Consider the following 20,422-nt stretch of genomic DNA (forward strand, 5'->3'; position numbering starts at 1 on the left):
GCCATGAAGGCTGAAGCTCCAGTCCCTTTTGTCTTTCTATTCAGTTCAGGAATCTAAACTATAGGAGTGGGCATTCAAAGTGGATCTTCCTTATTCAGCTAAACCTTCCTATAAACTCTCTTATAGACATTCCCAGAAGTGTGTCTCCTAGGTGATTCTAAATATATGCAAATTGACTGTGGAGATTAGTCATCACAGCTGGTTACCAATGGTCATATCTCAAAGGGTGATTCCTGCTCCAGTGTCATCAGCACCCCTCACTTCTCCTCTGCTTATCTATCCCTACTCCCTGCTTCATGTCTTGTCCTTAGCATTGCTGACTCACTTGTTACTCCAGTGTTGATGCTCACTCTCTGCACTGGCACCCCAGTTGCTCTCTGCTGTGAGTTGAACTTCCCTCCTTACTTGGATGACTTTTTCTCACACCAGAGTACTCACCTTTCTAGATGTGTTAAAAAAAAATCAACCAGAAAGCCTTCTCTGAAGGCTCATATTCTTGCAAACGCCCTTTAGATACACACAGTCTATAATATACTTTCCTCCCACCCAGTAGGTAGGGCTAGGCTAGTAACTTAGCCCTATAATCTGTCTCATTAAAAGACAGGAAGGAGTAATAAGAGATATGACTGAATTAAAATAATGCACTTTAAAAAAAAAACACAAAACTAAAGTTGAAAAATAAACAGCACAAAGGAGACCACTCTATTGGGTAAAAGCAAAACAACAAAACCCCCACTCAATCAGCAGGGGGTCTTAGTTCAACAGTCACAACTTCTGATTAGAAAACTAGATGCGATCTTCCTGAACGCAATGGATACAGAAAACATGTGGTCCTGAGTGAATGAACATGTAAGTATTCAAGGAGGTAGAAACCCATCACTTCATTTTTAAGAAGATATACCTGATAACACAGAGAAAGGAACATTTGTGTGCAGCAGTTTATAGCTATCAAGATAAAGGGGCTTTCAGGAGAAAAAGTTGAACAAAAATAATAAAGACCAAGGACGCTCCAAAAAGGAAGTTAAAAGAGAAAATGAGATCTCTCTCTCATCTCTCTCATCTTTCTCCCCATCTCTCTTTCTCTCTGTCTCTGTCTCTGTCTCTCTCTTGGTGTGTGTGTGTGTGTGTGTGTGTATGTGTGCGTGCATGCATGTGCATAATTTGGCCAATATAAACAGAAATGTCTTCTCATTATAAAAAATTTAAACTGAAGATAACAGGATATAGACAACACATTGCTAAGTGGTTTATATTCTTTTCTTATGGAAATTGGAGAGGGCTAAAACAATATGCAAGCTGAAAAAGAATGAACAATGCCCTGTACAGGGCAGGTAGAGGTTCAGAAAAACAGGGACTCAGCCATTGAAAAGGCAGAAAGAGATTGTGAATGAGTACAGGCATTAGTTGTGGACAGAAGTGGATATGGGAGAGCTGAGCACATCAGTAATGAACTCATCAGGAGAGAGGGAAAGCTTAAGAATGAGGTCAATGAGAAACAATGTGTAAAATAAGGATCAAGAAACTTAGGCAAATATTTTGTACCATGAATGTAATTTCTGCAAAAATGATCTTTGATAATAAAACTGTGGGTGAAAGCATAACTGTAAAACAATGTGATAGATGCCAACTACCAATATCCTTCTTATTAATTGCAGAGCAAACAGAGACATGGAGAAATGGACAGCCACCACCTTAACCGTTCGCTACCTGAAACTTAATGTTGCCACTAGGACACACCCGGCTATCCACCTGTAGGGCAGGCGAATTGAGATGAAAACAAAACTAGCAATGGTAACCTATCTAATCATGGAGAAGCAAATATTCAGACTTTGAGAATTCTATAAAATGACTGGATTGTATTATTGAAAAATAGTGTCATTATGTGAGACAAAAAAAAATGAATAAGAAGTCTAAAATGCCCAAACAAAAGTGTTGTGCAATCCTTGATTGGATTCTTGCTAAGTGGAGGCAAAACAGCTGTTAAGGCATTGTTGAAGCAACTGGAGAAAGTGAATATGAGCCTAAATTCAACACATGTGGGGCGGATGCAGTTGTAGGTGAGGAAACACTAGTCTTCTTAGGAGCTGCATCTTAGAATCAGCAATTTTACTAGAATTGAAGTAAAAAACAGTGTTTTTCTGTAGAAAGAAGAAAAAAATTAAAAACATGTCCTGATGAGTTAAAAAAATAGGTTTTCATTATACCGATACTTTAGTCTTTCTGTAGATTTAAATATCTCAAAAATTGAGAAAAATAAAATGAGGACTGGGGAAATGGGCCAGGTGGCAAAGCCCTTGCCACACAAGCAGGAGTGCCTGGGTTTGAGTCCCAGAGCCACAAAAAGAATTGAAAAGAGCACATACTTGTGATACGAGTAGTAAGGAGGCTGGGACAGGAGAATCTTTGGGGCTTGATAGATGTCAGCCTAACCAAACTGGTCAGCTCCAGGCCAGTGAGAGATTGGGTTTCAAACAAACTTCAAAGAAAATAATATCAAATCCATAAACAAAAAATGAAGGTGGCTAAAACTTTGAAGAGTAGAACTTTGATTGACTCTAACCTTCACACACACACACACACACACGCATGTTCATGTGTTGTATTAGGCTGCTTGTTCGTCCTGACTGCCCAGAACCAAAGTAACTACACAGAAACTATGTTATTTAAAACACTGCTTGGCCCATTAGCTCTAGCTTCTTATTGGCTAACTCTTTTACATCTCAATTTAACCCATTTCTATTAATCTGTGTACCACATGGCCGTGGCTTACCAGCTAAAGTTCCATCCAGCTCTGGCAGGGCTATATGGCTTATCCCTGACTCTGCCTGCTTTCTCCCAGCATGCCATTTAGTTTTCTCCATCTCGCTAAGTTCTTCCCTATCAATAGGCCAAGGCAGTTTCTTATTCATTAATATTAATTACAGCATACAGAGGAAAATCCTACCTCACTCATGCATGCCCTTCCACATATATGCCTTCACACACATCCTACACACACACACACACAGAGAGAGAGAGACAGAGAGAGACAGAGAGATAAAAAGAGAGAGAGAGAGAGAGAGGAAAGCGTGTTCATGCAATTCCTTCCATATATATACCTTCACAAACATCCTTCAGACACACACACATAACTGCAAGCATGTTCATGCATTCCCTTCCATGTGTATACCAGCACAAACATGAACATATACAAAAATAAATAACTAAAACAAGAAGTTTGAGACAATGACACTGGAAATGAAAAGAGCTGTACTTTCTCCCAGGAAATGAGATGAACATAGGAGACAGCCACCTACCTTTGGTAGAGGAGTGCACTTTGCCATTGCAAAATATTTACCTCATGAAGCCCCTCTATGTTTTATTTTCAGGGTGCACATTTTACCCTTAGTTTATGTACAAGGAAAGAGACACTAAAAATTATGTGCCCAGTCAGCATGAAGGTTAAAATTGACTTCTGCCTGGTTGTAACCACACTCTTCACTAATGAGAGCAGCACAGACTCTCCATTGGCGTGGGCTCTGTAGGGAGGGCTGTCACAGCTGCTAAGCAGAGGGTGTCAGCTGTGACCCATAGGATTGCTGAAGGCAAGAAATATAAGCCATGCTGAGCTTCTAAGAATGATTCCAAGAACACCATTGCATGACTAACATTGCATATGGGCTTCCCCATCACTGTGGCAAGAGGCTCCGGGACCCCATATCAGAGGCCCCAAATCCTAATCAAATCCACACTAGCAACAACACGTTTGCCTGACATTTAATATCCTGCCAGTTGAGCCAACTATGTGTTTCAAAGGAAAACTAACCTTATCTTCGTCTTCACCCCAGACCCCAGACAGGATCTCCCTTCTAGCTCACTTCTTCCTGCGACAACACTTTAAATCATGCTGTGGGAGCATCTGTCAGACTTTCCAGCAATCAATAGTTAGGGGTGGAATGGAAATCACTGTGGCATCTGTCTTGTTTGCACAGTTCTTTGTGGTATTTGCCAAAAGTTACAAGAAAAGAATAATAGTGGAGAAAGAGATATGTGAGGATGTGAGATCTTACTGGGGATGGGACAGTGGGTGTTCAAGCAGAGAAATGGTATCAATAGGAAGTAAAAAGAAAGTGAATATTCACGCACCAGCTGCTCATTTTATAGGTAGTTGTGTTAGGGCTTTGATCTGGTATATAGTGGGAACTGGTGAGGATATGTGTGTAAGACCGATGTCTCACATCTGAAATCAGTTCTTGGAAAGAAGGTGGTATGGAGGGAGTACTTACCTCACAGATGAGGGAACCTGGGATCACAACTTAGAGCCATGAAACTAAATTTAATTTAAAAAGTAAAAAAAAAAAATGAAATGGAGGAAGACAGAGGTCATGGAGATGAGAGAAAGTAGTAATGCTGAGAAAATAGAAAAGGGTTTTTTTTTTTTTTAAGTTGTCACCTACAAATTTGAACTGGAAGGTCTTGCTGTACTGAAACCTGTGCCACACCCATTGTCTCTCACTATAGTATTAAGGTCTTTTAGAGAAGCTGGAGTCCATCACAGTGGATCTGAATATAGCCCTGTCTCAGGAGTGGAACCTGGAGGAGGGCCAAGGGGAGGAGGATTTGACTGGCTGCCACATCACACCATTCAGGTGCCCTAGGGACAGTCTGTGAGAACTACCTGCTGACATCTCAACCTAGACAGCAAGTCACACAGGATCTCCACTATAGCTCCCCCTCAGCAGACACACAGTAACCTCATTACATTTCTGAGCTATTGGCTACATTAGAAAGCCATCAGGACTATCAGGAGATAGTTCAGCCTGGATGATTCTTCCTTCCCTTCTTCCTTCTTTCCTCTCCCTCCTTTCTCTTCCCTTTTCCCCCTTTTTTCTCCTTCCATCTTTCTTTCTAGCTTTCTTTTTAAAGAACTGTTAATATAGCTGGGCTGATGTGTGAGCAGTGGAATCCCACTGTGGTTTTGATGTGTATCTGCCTCATGACTAACAGTGCAGAACATATTGCTAATCCTTAAGTTATTTTAGGGATAGTTTCTTGCTCACATTTTTTGTTTCTTTCAAAAATCAGATAGATGTATAATAAATACTTCTTCGAATCTGTGATTGTACTCTCATTTTCTTGATAACATAAAGCCTTTAACATTTTGGAGACAATCAATTTACCAGTGTTTTCATTTTATGGTTTTTTTTCTTAAATCCTACCGATTAAATCTTTTCTTATGATTCATTTAGAATGATTTTCCATCGACTCCCTCCCATCTGTGGTATTAACATTTAAATTTTTCAATTGGTTACTTAGGTCTATAGATCCTTTGTGTATAACCCAAGGGAAAAATGAAGAAGTCTATTTCATTTAATATGATCCTTTGGCTATTTGAGTTTTCCTTATTGAGTGTGTTTACTTTTTCCTTCAAAAATCAATGAGCTGCACATGTATATCTACTTGCTAGTACTCTATATTGCTTGATTAGTAAGATATATGTCTTTTTATTAGTGGTTAACAGTTTCAACTATAACTTTACAATAAGCCTAATAGTCAAGCAAGATGAGGGAACCTCCCATTTTATTTTTATTTTTTATTTTTGAAGAATAATGGGTCTTATATTTCTTTGTGAATTTTAAGCTGTGTTTATACATTTCTATAACTAGAATTTGGTTTTGTATGGGTTTGATGATCAGTTGGGTAGTATGATATTCATAGAGCTCTGAGTTCTTCAGTCCACAAACCTAGAGCAATCCTTCATTTCGTTAAGTAGTCTTTGGTTTCCTCAAGTAATATGTTATCATTGAGAGTGTATCATTCTCGTATGTTTTTGTTCAATGTATCTTTGAAAGTTTTATTCTTCTGGATTTTATTGTTGACAGCATTAAGACAAATTTATTTCAATTATTTGTTACTGGTATATAGAAGTTCTTTTACTTGCTAAATATAAATCTCCTATCCAGTGACCTTGTAAAGTTATTTGAGGAGATTTTTTTTAAAGGTTGTTAGAACTATAGAATTCGCTGCTATATTATCTGATTAAATGCAGTCACAAGTCCTTCCAGGCATGTCTGCCCTTCCCTCCTCCTCCTTCTGGTTTCCAACTTTTAATTTTTAATGTAATATACAGAGCCACAAACACCATTTCTCTCTCCACTTGAGGTAGCACATTCAAATATATTTTGATTTGACAACTTGCTTTTACAACCCTTTACTTCTTCTTAGCTCCTCTCCTCCAGCAGGTGAAGATCTCTATTGCATACTGAGATTCCTTTGATTTGTGCTCAATCTTATGAAAAAACTACCCAATACCAGAACATAAAGTGTTGGTTCTAGATTGTGCTTATGTACTCTTCATTATACATTCTATTCTTACCATGTTAGTCATATTAATCATAAATATCAGTGCTACTTGATCCCCCTTTTGCACCTATTAAAATGAGTGTGTGATGCTTGTTTTTTGTCCTGTCAATAATGTGAATCACATTAATGGATGCTTGGATTGATAGACAAATTTGCTTTTAGAAGGTTGAACCCAGTTGGTTATGATCTATTGTCCTTTGAACATACTGATGCATTTACTTCACAAATATTTGATGAAGAGATTTCCAGTTATATGAAGGAGAATGTTGATCTCCAGTTTTACTGTTTTTTTCTATGTTTATCTGATCATTATATTAAGAGAATTCTAAACTCATTAAATGAGTTGGTGAGTACTCTGCTGCAAGAATTCACTAATTTTTAGAATATTTCTATATTATGAACTGATATTGTATCTTCTTAATTATTTCTTATCAATAAATCTATCTGACCCTAGACTCATTTTAGGGAATAGATTTCAAATTACAGCACCATTTCAATATGGACTTATCATATTTAATATATTAATGCTTTTAAATAACTTGTATCTTTGAAAAATCTTTTTTGCTTCATCTAATTTATTGAGTTGATTGACATGACCTTTTTCATAAGATTCCTCTGTATTTGCTCAATGTCATATGTTAAGGGCTGTATCATTTTATTTAGGATTAGAGCAGTAACTTCTTGATCAAGAGAACCAGAGAAGAAACACCTACACTGTAGAATTTTTAAAAGAAATTAACAGTTGAATGTGAATTTAAAATTTTCATTTCTCAAAATTTTTCAACCAAGGACTACATCAATATTCTAAATTATTTTGGGAATCATGTGGAATATCCTGTTAATCCATTCAAAAAGAAGTTTTTCATGTTTAATATTGGGGGTTTCTTAGTCTATTATTATGGAGAGTATTGTCAGCCCAAGTGACTTACCTTTCTTTAAGCTAAATATATTTCATAATATTTCGGGTACATTTAAGATAATAGGGCTCTTTGTGGTTTTACCAAACAATGTTGGCGTTATTTGTCACTCATTCCTCCTTCTTGTGTGTTCAGCTTCCTGTCTCCTCCCCAGTTAAAGCTCTCTCTCCTTTTATTGCTCCCTATTTCATATCACCCATATCCTGCCATTCTTGTCTAAAGTTCCTATGTTTCCCAGAGATGGCCCCTGTATACTTTTCTGATTTCCTTAGTCACTCCGTGATGTGTACTCACATCTGAGGATTTGGAGTTAGGAACTGTGGATGAGCGAGAACATGTGGTGTTTGTCTTTCTGGGTCACCTCACTCAATATAGTTTGGTTCCAGGTCTACCCATTTTCCTGAAAATTTCATGATTTAAATTTTCTTTATAGCTAAATAACATTTCATCGTATATCTATACTGAATTTTACTATCCATTAATCTGTTGAATGACTGTCTCTCAGGGGTTGAGGGTGGGACCCTATTGCTGAAGGCACCATACACTTAGAAAACAGGACTCAGATCATCTGAGCTGAAATGGCTAAGTAGCCTGCCAAAGGAGGGAAACAGTTAAATTTTCCTCCTCCCGGCAGTATTAGTTACCTTTGTCCTATGCATTCACAGAGACCATGAAGTCACATCTAGGATGCAACAGCTATAACCCATGGGAAAAAAAAAACAAGATTAGAAAGATATCCAGAAACGTGCAATACGTGGCATTCATGTGTCAGCAGCAGCCAAAAGCTGTTTACTGCTGTTTAAGTGGAATTAACTCCTACTCAACAGGAGGGAAGTCATACCTGGTACTGGAAACCCAACTAGCTGCCCAGGGTTAGTGATGTCATGGACCTAAGAAAAGAATCCACTACCACCATTTTGCTAGATCAGCCTAATTCCTTACTACATTCTAGATCATATGCTTATACCCACAGATAAGTGCAACTATCATTCCTCATCAAAGAAGCCCCTCTTAAAGCAAGTGTAGACCATCACAGAAAACTATACCAGAAGAAAACATAGAGAGCAATGGATTGTGAGGAGCCAAGCCCCAGTGTCTGCATCTATATTACTCGTGCGTCTCTGGCTCAAGGAATATTGAGAATGGGGGAGCAAAAAGATTGTTAGAGACAGAATACCAGGAAGTCTGCTGTGAAATAGTCTCTTCTAGAAATGGTTGCACACTCAAACCTGAAACAATGGCAATATCGAAAGGCTTATTAATGAGGAAGAGGAAAAATTTTGTGGCATCCCATATATAGATAGAGAACCATAGGATACTAATACTGCTGGGAGAAGGAAAGTTTGTCTCTTTTGGGGATGAGTCCTCTTGGTTGTCCAATACAAAGTCCTTGACCTTGAAACTATGAACACAAAAATAGCAACAACAAAGGATCTAGCAGAGTATATACATGGTAAATGTATTTGTGTATATGTATACATGAAAATAACAATAATAATCAGAGAAAAGGTGGCTATCAACCTACGAGTGGGAAACATGAAAGAGGTTGGAGAGATGGTACCTGGGAGGGACTGGAGGGAGGAAAGTAACGTAATTCTATTTCAATTAAAATTTTTATGCAAACCATCAGACAAATGAGATTCAATTTATGAGCATTCTGGTGAATCAAATAAACTGTAGGGAAGGGCATTGCCTCATACCAAATAATGTAACAAAATCCTGAAGCTGAAAGAATGGCTCATTTTATCAGTTTAATTCAACTATAGGAATCTGATAGAGAACTAATGACAGATAAAGCCAAATGAGTAGAGCTGAGCGACAATTCAAATTCAAATTCAAATAGGTGCAGTTATTACACTCAATATCAGGAAAAAATTCTGTAGTTTAGGAGGACCTCTGAAGACTTCAGCTTTACTCTAGGGATGCTAATCATTGGGTCACAGACATAAAAATAATAATGGTACTTGGCAGCTTCCTAAACAATTCTACATCCATGGGAGAGAGGCAAACATAATTATTTATTATTGAGTATTTGTGTATGATGTGTGTATGTGTGTGTGTGTGTACTCACACATGTGCTATGGTGCAAGTATACATGGAGGTCAGAGGAAGAAATTGGCATCAACTCTAGTTTTATACATTATTTGAGACACAGCCTTTTGTTCACTCTGTGTAGCAGATTAGCTGGACTCTGAGTTCCAAGATAATTCTCCTGACTCTACCTTTCACCCTCTGTAGGAACATTGGAGTTGCCGTCACCTAGTACTATGCCTGGCTTTACATGGGTCCTAAGACTCCAAACTTGGGTCATATGACTGAGTCATCTCCCAAGCCTGCAGTGAATTTATTTTAATATTTATGCACTCACTTTAATGAAAAGAAGAAACATAGCTTGCACACATTTCAACCACACCATTTGAAAAGTGTATAAATTATGGTAACAGTGAGAAAGATGTAGCGACATAAAAAAATCAAGAAGAGAATCACAAGGTGACACTTCGGTAGCCTGACCACACTGTCTCCCTGGGCCTCCACTAATTAGAGTGATTGAAACACCAATATTTACATAACACTTGTCACGCATAGGAGACTTATAATTTCATTATTTACAGTTCTCTCTGCCATTCTGATTGCTAGTTACCACTATCATTATTTTGTAACAGGGTGGAAAGGACAAGAGCAGGAAGAGAGTGTATTTAAAGTCACAGAGACCATAAAGTCACATCAAGGTTGTGATGTCCTTTGTAGCCTTGGAGCCTGAACTCTACATAAAGGTGGAAGGAGAAGACAAGATCCAACTCTGCAATGTTTTCCTTTGATTTCTCCGTGTGCACCACGTATGTGCCCCCCCCCCACACACACACACATGGAAAGCTAGTTAATACTGTGGAACAATATAAAAACCAGATTAAAGACAAGGAATGTGAGATGGGTTACAGATGAAGATGCTTTATGCATAGATACACAGAAAGCACTTCCCAGGCAGAGGATGCAAGCAAAAAGCAGGTGCATTGTAGGAGCTAAGGAGAAGTTGGGTGGGTAGGACACCATGCACTCGGGATGATCTAGCCCTTGGGGAGTCTGGAGGCCAGTCTTGGTCTGGGCGAGATGAAGAGTCTTTGGGGTTGTGAGGTGGGAGTCCGGCATCTCAACCTGCCTTTCTCCCTCACTGTGACTGTTATGGGGAAGATTATGAAAACTAGGCAAAAGTCATCATAGTTCACCATGTGACCTCATTCCAGGTTGGCAATAGTATGTGCCTTATCACAGGACATTGAGCTGCTGTAGCATATGGACCAGTTCAATTCTGCAGACAAAAAAATGGAATGTCTACAAGGGAGGCATTGAAGGTAATAAGGACATACCTGATATCATATCCTCAGTATGAGAGAGAGTAAATTTAAGATTTAAAACAAACTCTTAGACGGTGGTAGGGATTGAACCTGGGGCCTTGTGGATGCAAGGCAAATGGCCTACCACTGAGTCATATCCCCAGCTTTCTATTTCTGCATACTTTTAAAGAGGTTTGTAAAAAGATCTCATTAAGTTGCCCAGACTGTCTTTGAGCTCCCTCTATTCCCCAGAAGCCTTGAAATCGGCATCCTCCTGTCTCTGCTTCCCAGTAGCTGAGATGACAGACCAGCACCACCAGATCTGGCTGGCAGCTATGAGCGTCTTCATCCGTTAGCTAATGATGTTCGCAGCAGCAGGTGAGCGGCACACCTGCTTGCCAGGTGTCTGACTCTTAGCCTCACACGTTTGAATCCTCATTTTGATTTTGTGAAAGGCTTATCGTTTCAATTCAGAAGTGGAAGGGGGAAAACTAAACATAGAGAGTTTAAATAATTTGCCCAAGGTCAGATCATTAAATGCCCTGAAAGTCGGGATCTGAACTGGATGGAGCACTCCTGGTAACTTTATGGTGAATGCTAATGAAGATTTCAGATGACTTAAGGATGGAAAACGGGTTCTTCACAAAAATGTTATTTGTAGAACATTTTAGTTGTTAAGGCTGTAATATAACAATACTAGCAGGTTTTTTTTTTTTTTGACAACAGAAAGAGAAGAAAGTGTGGGGGGGAAAACTCCAAGCACATCTGATGTGTGGTATTTCCATCTTTGGGGTTATTACTACCGTGTGACTATCTGTTTAATTCTACAGGGACATAACTCTTTTTTTGACTCAGAAAATCAATATACTATTTTTCAAGGCTTCAGTTTGACAATGACCTGTGGCCTGAGAATCAGATTACTTAAAATCAATTCTGGCTTCCCCACCTCTGCTGTGGAGACTCCAGCATGGTACCTGCAATTGTATAACACGTCTCAGGTCCTGGTTGTCCTGCCTTTCACAGTGTCAGTCTTGACACAGTTTTCTGATTATAGAAAGTGCTCAGGGGTGCGGGTTTGCAGGGTACCCTGGCCTCTCTCCCGTGCCATCTAAATGCAAAATGGCTTATGTTCCTGTGTGCTGTGTAATCTGCAGAGAGACCTGACTTTCCCCAGTCCCCATTGATACAAATAAGAATTTTCTAATGTAAAACTGTCCCTGCTCTGCATCTATTCTAGACTTTCTCCCAGAGGACATGCAAGGGGCACTCTTCTATAACAGCGTCATCTGTCTTTCTGAAGCAAAGCCTGCTCAAGAAGGAGGACTAGATCGCACAGCATCCTCAGTGCCAGCCCCTGCTCTGAGCTGGTGATGACTGAGATATACCAGCTTGTGCCCAATTCTCTACTTTCACATATTCCAGAAAAACAACTCAAGGTCTAATTTGCTTAATTATTTGGTAGAAACTCCTGTAAGGGAGGTGGCAGTGGAAGCGAAACCGAAATAAAACTTGATAAGGCAAAAAAAAAAAAAAAAAAAAAATCAGGTGTGATAAGACACACCTATAAGCACTATATCATTATAACCATAGTATTTGGAGATTGAAGGGGGAAAATTCTAGAGTCTAAGGCTAGCCTGGGTTACATGGCAAGATCCTGCTCGCAATATGCCCCCTCCCCCATACACCAAGTTATATGGGGAAAGGCTTTTATGAGTGCCTCCATTTTCTTCCACTGCTCAGAACTACTCCCTCTGATAGATAAAATTCTCATGGTGGGCAATTGTCAGCTACAAGCAGTACTGTTTACCTGTGCATCCCTTGACTCCTTCCCCTGCAAAATATTTGCAGCACACATTGGATATACAAGTGGCTGGATTTCCATGGAGGCTTAGGAAAAACCTCATTTCATGTCTGAATCTTATAGTCACTCCATTGTAATGAAACCCAACAGCTATCCTTTAATCTCCCGTGGTATGCATACCAAAATCAAGTCCATAGTGTAGACAAAGTGGGGAAAATCGTGAGGTAAAGAAAAATCAAGTGTCCCTCTGTCATGATTTCTCATACGCCCCCAGCCACTGCCTCCACTGCTCCTTTGAGGGGGTCAGGAAAGGGGGAGGCTAACAGAAATCTTCTCTTGTTGGGTTTTGTCCAAGTCCCAAGTGTGAACAACTCTCCTATTACTGCTGGAACCAGAGGCAATAAAACCTTGAGTTCCCAAGTGTGGCAAAGACAACAAAAGCTTTTATCTGTGGGATAAATTATTAATCATCAAGATGTGTCTCCCTCGACATCAATAACACCAGAAAAATCAATTTGTTCTGGTCCAGTGTGTGCTCATGACTGACCTGCCCTGTAATGTAGGTCAAACTTGGATTTGATGCTCTGATAACCAGAGGTTTCAGGATGGAAGGGGAGTCCTCCAGTGTCTGTGGAATGCAGGTTCCAAGTAGGGAGTGCTGGGAGGCATAGGCTGCGGAGAGGCACTCCACTCAGGGAAAGGAGAGTCACACTGTAACTAGAGAGACTGAAGAAATTCTCTAAGGTGGCACTAAGAGCCATGACAGCTGCCAAATGACGATTGCTCCTCTTGGTAGTGAAGGACTTGAGGGAAAAGCATGACAAATTCTAATGCTTCTGCTTCTTTTGTTAGAGCAGTTGATGAAAAATAAGATGTGTTTCTTTTCCCAGGAGGGAGTTCAAGAAGGAAAGTAGTGTGTCCTCCTGTCCTCTAGATGTTCCTTGAAAGGTGAAAGGGGATGCAGGCTTTATACATCTAGAGAGACGTATATATGTACATCTCTCTCAAAAACTAAACAAGAACCAGCAGGCAAACCCACTTAAGATAACCGTGAAAAGGGTTTTCTGCCTATTCTCCAATAGAAAGCAAGCCTGGAATGAAGTCCTAGTGTCCTCTGCCTGTGAATGATGGCCATTGTTGATAGGGCACCTGGAAGGAAATCAGCTGATGAGACCACAGAGGCTGTCTGAAGCTTTGTGATATGAGTGCCTTCCTACATCTACCCACACACATGTCCCTGAGCAGCCTGCACTTCAGGGCTCCCAAGGCTGCTCCTGATGTGCAGCTATGAAAAACTCCAATCGTGTAGCTGTCTGAAGACGTTATGGTCCCCAGGCTTTGCTCCAATGGCACAGGCCTGGAGCAGAATAGCTACTGTGGCTCTGTGCCATGCCTTCTTTGAAATGTCCTAGAGCACAACTGTTCTAGATGCCATCTGAATTGGGTAGGCAGGCAGGCCTTGTGACAATGACAACAGGCCGAACCTGGGCAGGTGTGGTTAGTAGCATGGAGTATGCATTAGATAGACTGATGTTGCTTTAGGAAAGACTTGGGAGTTACAGATTGGGTTCAAGTCTGTATCCCCTCTTAGCAACTAAGTGTCTTTGGGCAGTTCCCTTAATGGTGTATACATCAGCTTCTTCACCTTTGAAGTGTGTGCATTATACAGGTGAGAATTGAGTGAGATAGCATGAAGACTCTTCACACTTGTCCCTACCAGAGATGTGTATTGTAGCTATTACTGACAAGCAACAAGCCACCCTCTTCTGCGGAACTCAGTACCATAAGGACCCTTCACTGATCTTGCAGGTCAAGGACAGTTTGTCTCTGTTTCCAGTATCTGGGTTTGGGTGTGATCCCACAGTCAGAGCTGAAGTCATTTGAAGGCAGCTGGCTTTTTAGTTCATGGGTTGTAGCTTGTGCTGATTGTTGGCTGAGACCCCAGTCAGTCTTCCATAGGCTAGACTGAGTCACCTTAAAATTTGTATATTGAAGTCCTACTTTCTTGTAACTGAAGATATGACCATATTAAAGGCAGGGTCTTCAAGAAGTGATTGGTGTAAAATATAATAACTAGGGTGGCCCCAGGGCTCGTGACTGATTTCTTAGAAGAAAAAGGCATGGGTAGACACAGAGGGATGCTCTAGGAAGGCACCAGAAAAAGGTAGCCGTCTACATCCCAAGGAGAGGCACTATAGAAGAACCCACCCTCCGGATGTCTTGATCTAGGATTTCTGATCTCCAGAGAGCTGACACAATGTGTTTCTGTTGTTTAACACATCTCACCTATGGGGTTGGTTTTAGATACATAGAGAAGAACTCCATAGTGGCCTTGGTCTTCTCTCAGCATGGGTGAGGTCCGTAATGCGGGTCAGGCTTCTCTGCTGTGTGTGCTGATGCTCAAATTAGAATGCTGGGCTAGCCTTCTTCCCAGCCTCAAAGTAATGTGTAAGCTATTGGCCAAACAGTATTACAAATAATATAGTTTCTGTGTGGTTATTTTGGGGCTGAGCAGCCAGGAACAAACAAACCAACTTCCTACTACAAATCTTAATGTCTGATCCTAGCAAAGGGAGAGTTTGGCACCTGACCACACAAAAGTTTACCTTTTCATTTTGGACCAGCTCTATCCTGACAGCAAGAAAAACCCAAGATATTTTGATAGCTTCACTTCCAAGGAGTAAAACCTGCCAATCTTGTTACCAGGTCCTCTGTGTTCAATGGAGCAATTTTCTAAGCTCTCTATTGTTCTTCAGGAAGCCCTGGAAGTATCCACCCAGAGATTTGCAAACTCTCAGGATTAAACTTAAAAAGCACTCACAACACGTAGCACATCCATGTCTCTTTGAGGAGATGGATCTCCCTGTAAAGCTCTTTCTGACTGTGAATCCCAGGAGAGATTTTACCCTTCAGCAAGCATTTATTGAATATCTGTCATATGTCACATTGTATGTGTGTCACTGGAATGAGCCAGGAAAATGCCATCCTTTTCCTACCCATAAAACTTAAAGTCTAATGAGACATCAGTTGCAATAAAATAGGTAGGTGCGTAAAACTGCATTGTTCACAGTGACTTTCTTTTTCTACATGTTTATGTATATGGTATGCATGTTTGTGTATGGACGGACAGATATGTGTGTAGGTGCACATGCGTATCTGTGCTCCATGTATTCAAATATGTGTTTAGTCTCAATGTCAATGTCAAGTATCTTCCTTGAGCAATCTGCAGTTTACTGAATCAGGATGTTTTTATTGAACCAGAGCCTGCCAATCAACTAGCCCGTTTGTCCAGTGAATCCCCATCTCTGCATTCCTATTACTGGGATTACAGGACATCTACCTAGCTTTGTGTGAGTTTTGGAGATTGGAACTCTGGTCCTCATATTTGTTTGGCACATGCAGTATCCATTGTGTTCTCTGTATACTCTAACTTCACCCATCCCATTCTACTGTCTTGCATATATAAAAGCCCTCATGTAGAATCTTTTCCTTCCTTTCTTTATTTCTCCTCACAATATTTCATCTAATTAATGCATGCTATTATGAATAGTAGCGTTTCCTTCTTTTTAAAAGCTACCTAGTGCATATACACCATGGTTTCCTTATCCATGCATCTGTTGATAAACTCTTACTTTAATTCAGCAATTCAGTTACCATGATTAGTGCTATGATCAACATGGAAACTCAGATCTTTCTTAACATCCTGATTTTATCTCCTTTGGATAAATATTCAGTCATAAGGTTGCAGGATCACATGGTCACTCTTCTTAATGATCTTGGAGGGACTGACATCCATTATGATTTCTATACGAGCTTACCAAATTACATCTTCAAAAAATACATGCTTATAACTTCCAGTTTTCCATAGTTTATAAGTCTGTGCAGGATTTTCAGGGTCCCCAGCAACCAGGCCAATCCAGGCTGGTTGGCTGTGTGTTTTTACCTATGGTGTGACTAAGGAAGGGCCCACTGCCAAGCTCTCCTGGTACTTGGCAGCATCCTGTGGCTTCCAGATGGCTAGACTGAGGGTCGTGACTTCTTGCTAGCTGATAGCTAGTAGCTGATTTCAAGCTCACGTCACGTAGCAGCTAAAGCCCAGCAGCTTGGCTTCCTTCCTCAAAGCCAATAAGAGCAAGAGTTTTCTAACAGGATAAAGTACAATCTTAAAAAGCATGTTCCCATACCTGGAAACATTTGTTTCTTTAGCCATTGTTCATATTCAGAGGGATATAAAGAATTAACATATTATACCTGCAAGATATTTGGGAGGAGAAAGAAGGACAGAGCAATCATGGGCTGTCATGGCAAACATCTCCTTTCTACAGCGTTCTGTCTCACAGGACAAAAATCAAACTTCCCCAGCTCCTCAGGTCAAAATTCCATACTTTTCATTTATATTCCATATCAAATCCATTAGCAAATTTAGTCAAGTCTATCTTGAGGGGTGTCTAATCTCCGGCTACTCTCCCCATTTCTCCCAAGCTCCATCGTTTAGCATTTCTCTGGATTTTCTATCTGACAACCTTCCATGTTTGCCCTTACTCTTTTGGTGTACCATCAAGACAACAGGCAGAATAATCATCTATAAATCAAAGTCAGCCATGATAAGCCAAGAATGCTGATTTACTTCTTGAGCCTGGCACTTGAGGCAAGAAGACTGCGATGAATTCAGTTCTGTTTGGTCTACACACTATGTTCTAGGTCATTCTAAACTACATAATAAGGACTTGCCTAAAAAAAAGAAAACATAAGCCCTGAGAGATATCTCAGTGGGTAGGAGAACTTGCTACATAGCAAGAAGACCTTAATCCAAATCCTCTGCACCCATAAAAAGCTGCATGTGTACCTGGTACTTCCATACCATGAGAGGCAGACAGGAAGTTCTCTGGCTACCAGCCTAACTCCAGGCTCACTGATATTCTCTCCTTCTAGGGAATGAAGCCAACAGAGAGACATGCCTCAGATATATTCGAGGGTGCATACACTATACACATACAAATAACACATAAAAATATGACTGGTCACATCATGTCCCATGCTGTGTAAACCTTCCAGTGACTTCCAGCTACAGTTCTTCTAGACTCCTTAGCTCCACCTCCCTCTCCAGCACTCACTAGATTCTCATCTTTTCATCATTGCAGCAGCTCTTTCTCTTGTCAAAGTTTTGTAAACACATTCCTTCCGCAGGGAGCCTCCTACTCATTTATTCTAGCTCTTCACTCTGAGACTTCCAGCTGTAGGTGGTCTTGTCCTAGCATCCTATTTATGATGTGAGACTCTTTCCCTCTTCTCTGCTTCCCTTCAGTTCCATCAGTTTCCCATGCAAGTGATGTTTTGGCAGCTTATCTGTCTTCTTGTCCTCAAGATACAGTCAGGATGGAGGAACACATTTTTCTATTGTATTTACAGGCCTGGCAGAGCCTAGCACAAAGTAGGTACCAAGCAGCTACTTATTCATTAAACCATGTAAACTGCATAACTTATGTGAAAATAATATCTCAGTTGACAGTCATAAACTCATTTATTAGTGTTATATGTGAGTTTCTGCCAAGATTGAAGCATTCCATCCTGCAGAGAAGCTCCTTATCCAAAATGGTAAACAACTCAAAATAGCTTCAGGAAGTCCCTGAAGCTGACTAGATTCTCTGGGCCCCTCTTTCCCAAGATTAAACAATAAAGTTTTCTGAGAGTCACTATCAGATAAGACACACTACAAAAAAATCATCTGAGACCAAATCAGCTTCCTGGAAGGAGCAGAGCTTAGCAGGGCTGCCTAGAAGAGATATAGACTAACTGAGTCACTTGGAAAAGACATTCTTCAGCATTTTGAGCTGCCTGGAAGTTGTGCAGTGTTCCAGGTGCACAGCTTGTGTGAGCTGTCATTCATGCTGGGGTGGGACCTAATGATGCAGTTGTCTTTGAGGCATTTCTGCTACCATAAGTAAGTAACCCATCATCCATATTCCCGATAGTAACCCTAATAACACTCATTGGTTCACCAAGTTGAATTTTGGTGGTATTCAGAATTTGGCCTGTTGTAGGCTCCTTATCTGGGGTAAGTAGACCTCTACTCTGTGTCTTCTCAGGGAAAGGGATGGACAACACTTAGACTTTTGAACTGGCAAAGTGTCTCACAGTGCACGTTAGTTTGTAAAACTGGAAACATGGTTGATCACTACACATATCACCATACATTATTAGAATATTTTAAAATTATTTCAGTAGCATTGAGGATTGAACCTACAGACTTCTAACACTGAGTAATAGCTTCAGCCCTCTTTTTATTTACATGTCTTTTCTTTTAAAATAAACTTTTAATTAAAATCTCATTATATTACCTTCCTCTTGTCTCCCTCCAAACCCTCCTATGTCCGTCTTCCACCTCTTCCTTTTACACCACTCCCTCTCAAATTGGTGGCCTCTTTTTTTGATTATTATTATTACATATATATGCAAAAATTTATAAAGACAACCGACTGAGTCCATTTGGTGTTGCTTATGTGAATATGATTTTAGGGATGACCACTTTGTATTGAATAACTAATTCCAGCGCTCCTTCCTGGGAGAGATTTATCCCCCCTAAGCTAGTAGTGTTCAGTGCTCCTTTCTATTTCTTTGTCTAGCAGCATACCCAATGCTCAAGTTACAGCTCAGAAGAGAGAACAGAAAGATTGTAAGAGCCAAAGGACACGGATGCCTGCTGTGAGATTGTGTTTCCTAAAACTGACAGGGAATGTATCTTCAGGACACCGCAACACTATGAATGCCTAAACCAGACCTGAACAATAGCAATAACAATAGGGATACTAATGTGGAAGAGGGAAACCTCTTTCCATTCCTGAGATTATAGTATAACTAAACCATCTCTTTTTATTTTTTTAAAAAAAGTTATTTTGAAACAGAGTCCTCCTAAATTGCCTAAGGTAGCTTGGAACTGTCACCGTCCTCCTGAGTCAGCCTGCAGAATGACTGGAAACTACAGACCTGTGCGGCCAGGCTTGGCCCAAATGTAACTTTTTTAGCTCTCTGCTACACATCTTCTTTAGTGTCTAGTTTTCCTTTAAGATAGCATTAGCCAAATACCTGCCAACTCCGGTCTTCTCTCAATTCCACACAACTTTCTTATATCAACGAAATTGAACATTTAATATAGAAGGTCATACTTCCTGTATCCTTCGTGAGTCCAGTGACATGGTCAGTGGCTCCACAAACCCTACATCTGACTTTGCCATCACAACCCCAGCTATTCACGCAGCAAATTCCTCCTTATCATTCAAGACCCACTCAGGTGTGAACTCAGACAGTTTCCTAAGCTGGATCCAGTTTTCCAGAAGATGTTTCTCTGACTCTCCGTTTTTATAAGCTGTGTGTCACTATGTGAGCTCAACGGGGAGTGTAATTAAATGAGTCACAGTTTGTAATGTGTCTACGAGTGATAAGCGCTATTGAAATTGTTTAAAAATCAAATTAAAGGAACTACATATTATCAATCTATGTAGTGTGGCCTCAGTCCTAGCTTAAAGTGGGCAATCAATGTATACGATTAAATGAATGAAGGAAACTGACAAGATGCAGATTAGCTGTAACAAGAAAGAGAAATCATTGCACGAGTCATAGAAGCCTGACTAATGAAACAGATCTCAGTCTCCACCCCTCAGTCCACCTCCAGAAGGAGATGCCAGAGCTCCGGCTTTCACCATAGAAAGAGTTCGTATTCCTTACAGTTGCTGTGACAGAATACTGAGCAGAAGCAAGTGGAGGAGGGGCTTCTTTTGGCTCATAAATTCAGAGGCAGCAGACCACCACGGTAGGCAGACTTGAAGGCTAGAATGCATTGGTCCATGGTAGCAGAAACTTGTCGCTGCAGCTTCCCAGGTGGGCTGATCAAGAAGCAGATGTAAGTCCAGAAACAAAACCCTGCAATCATGAAGGCCCATCCCTAGTTGCCTATGTATCCCAGCTAAGTTCTACATCCCAATATTTCCATTCCTTTCTAAGATAACACCATCACCAGAGGATGGAGTGATCAC

The sequence above is a fragment of the Chionomys nivalis genome, chromosome 13 (assembly GCF_950005125.1).
Source record: "Chionomys nivalis chromosome 13, mChiNiv1.1, whole genome shotgun sequence".
Taxonomy (NCBI): domain Eukaryota; kingdom Metazoa; phylum Chordata; class Mammalia; order Rodentia; family Cricetidae; genus Chionomys; species Chionomys nivalis.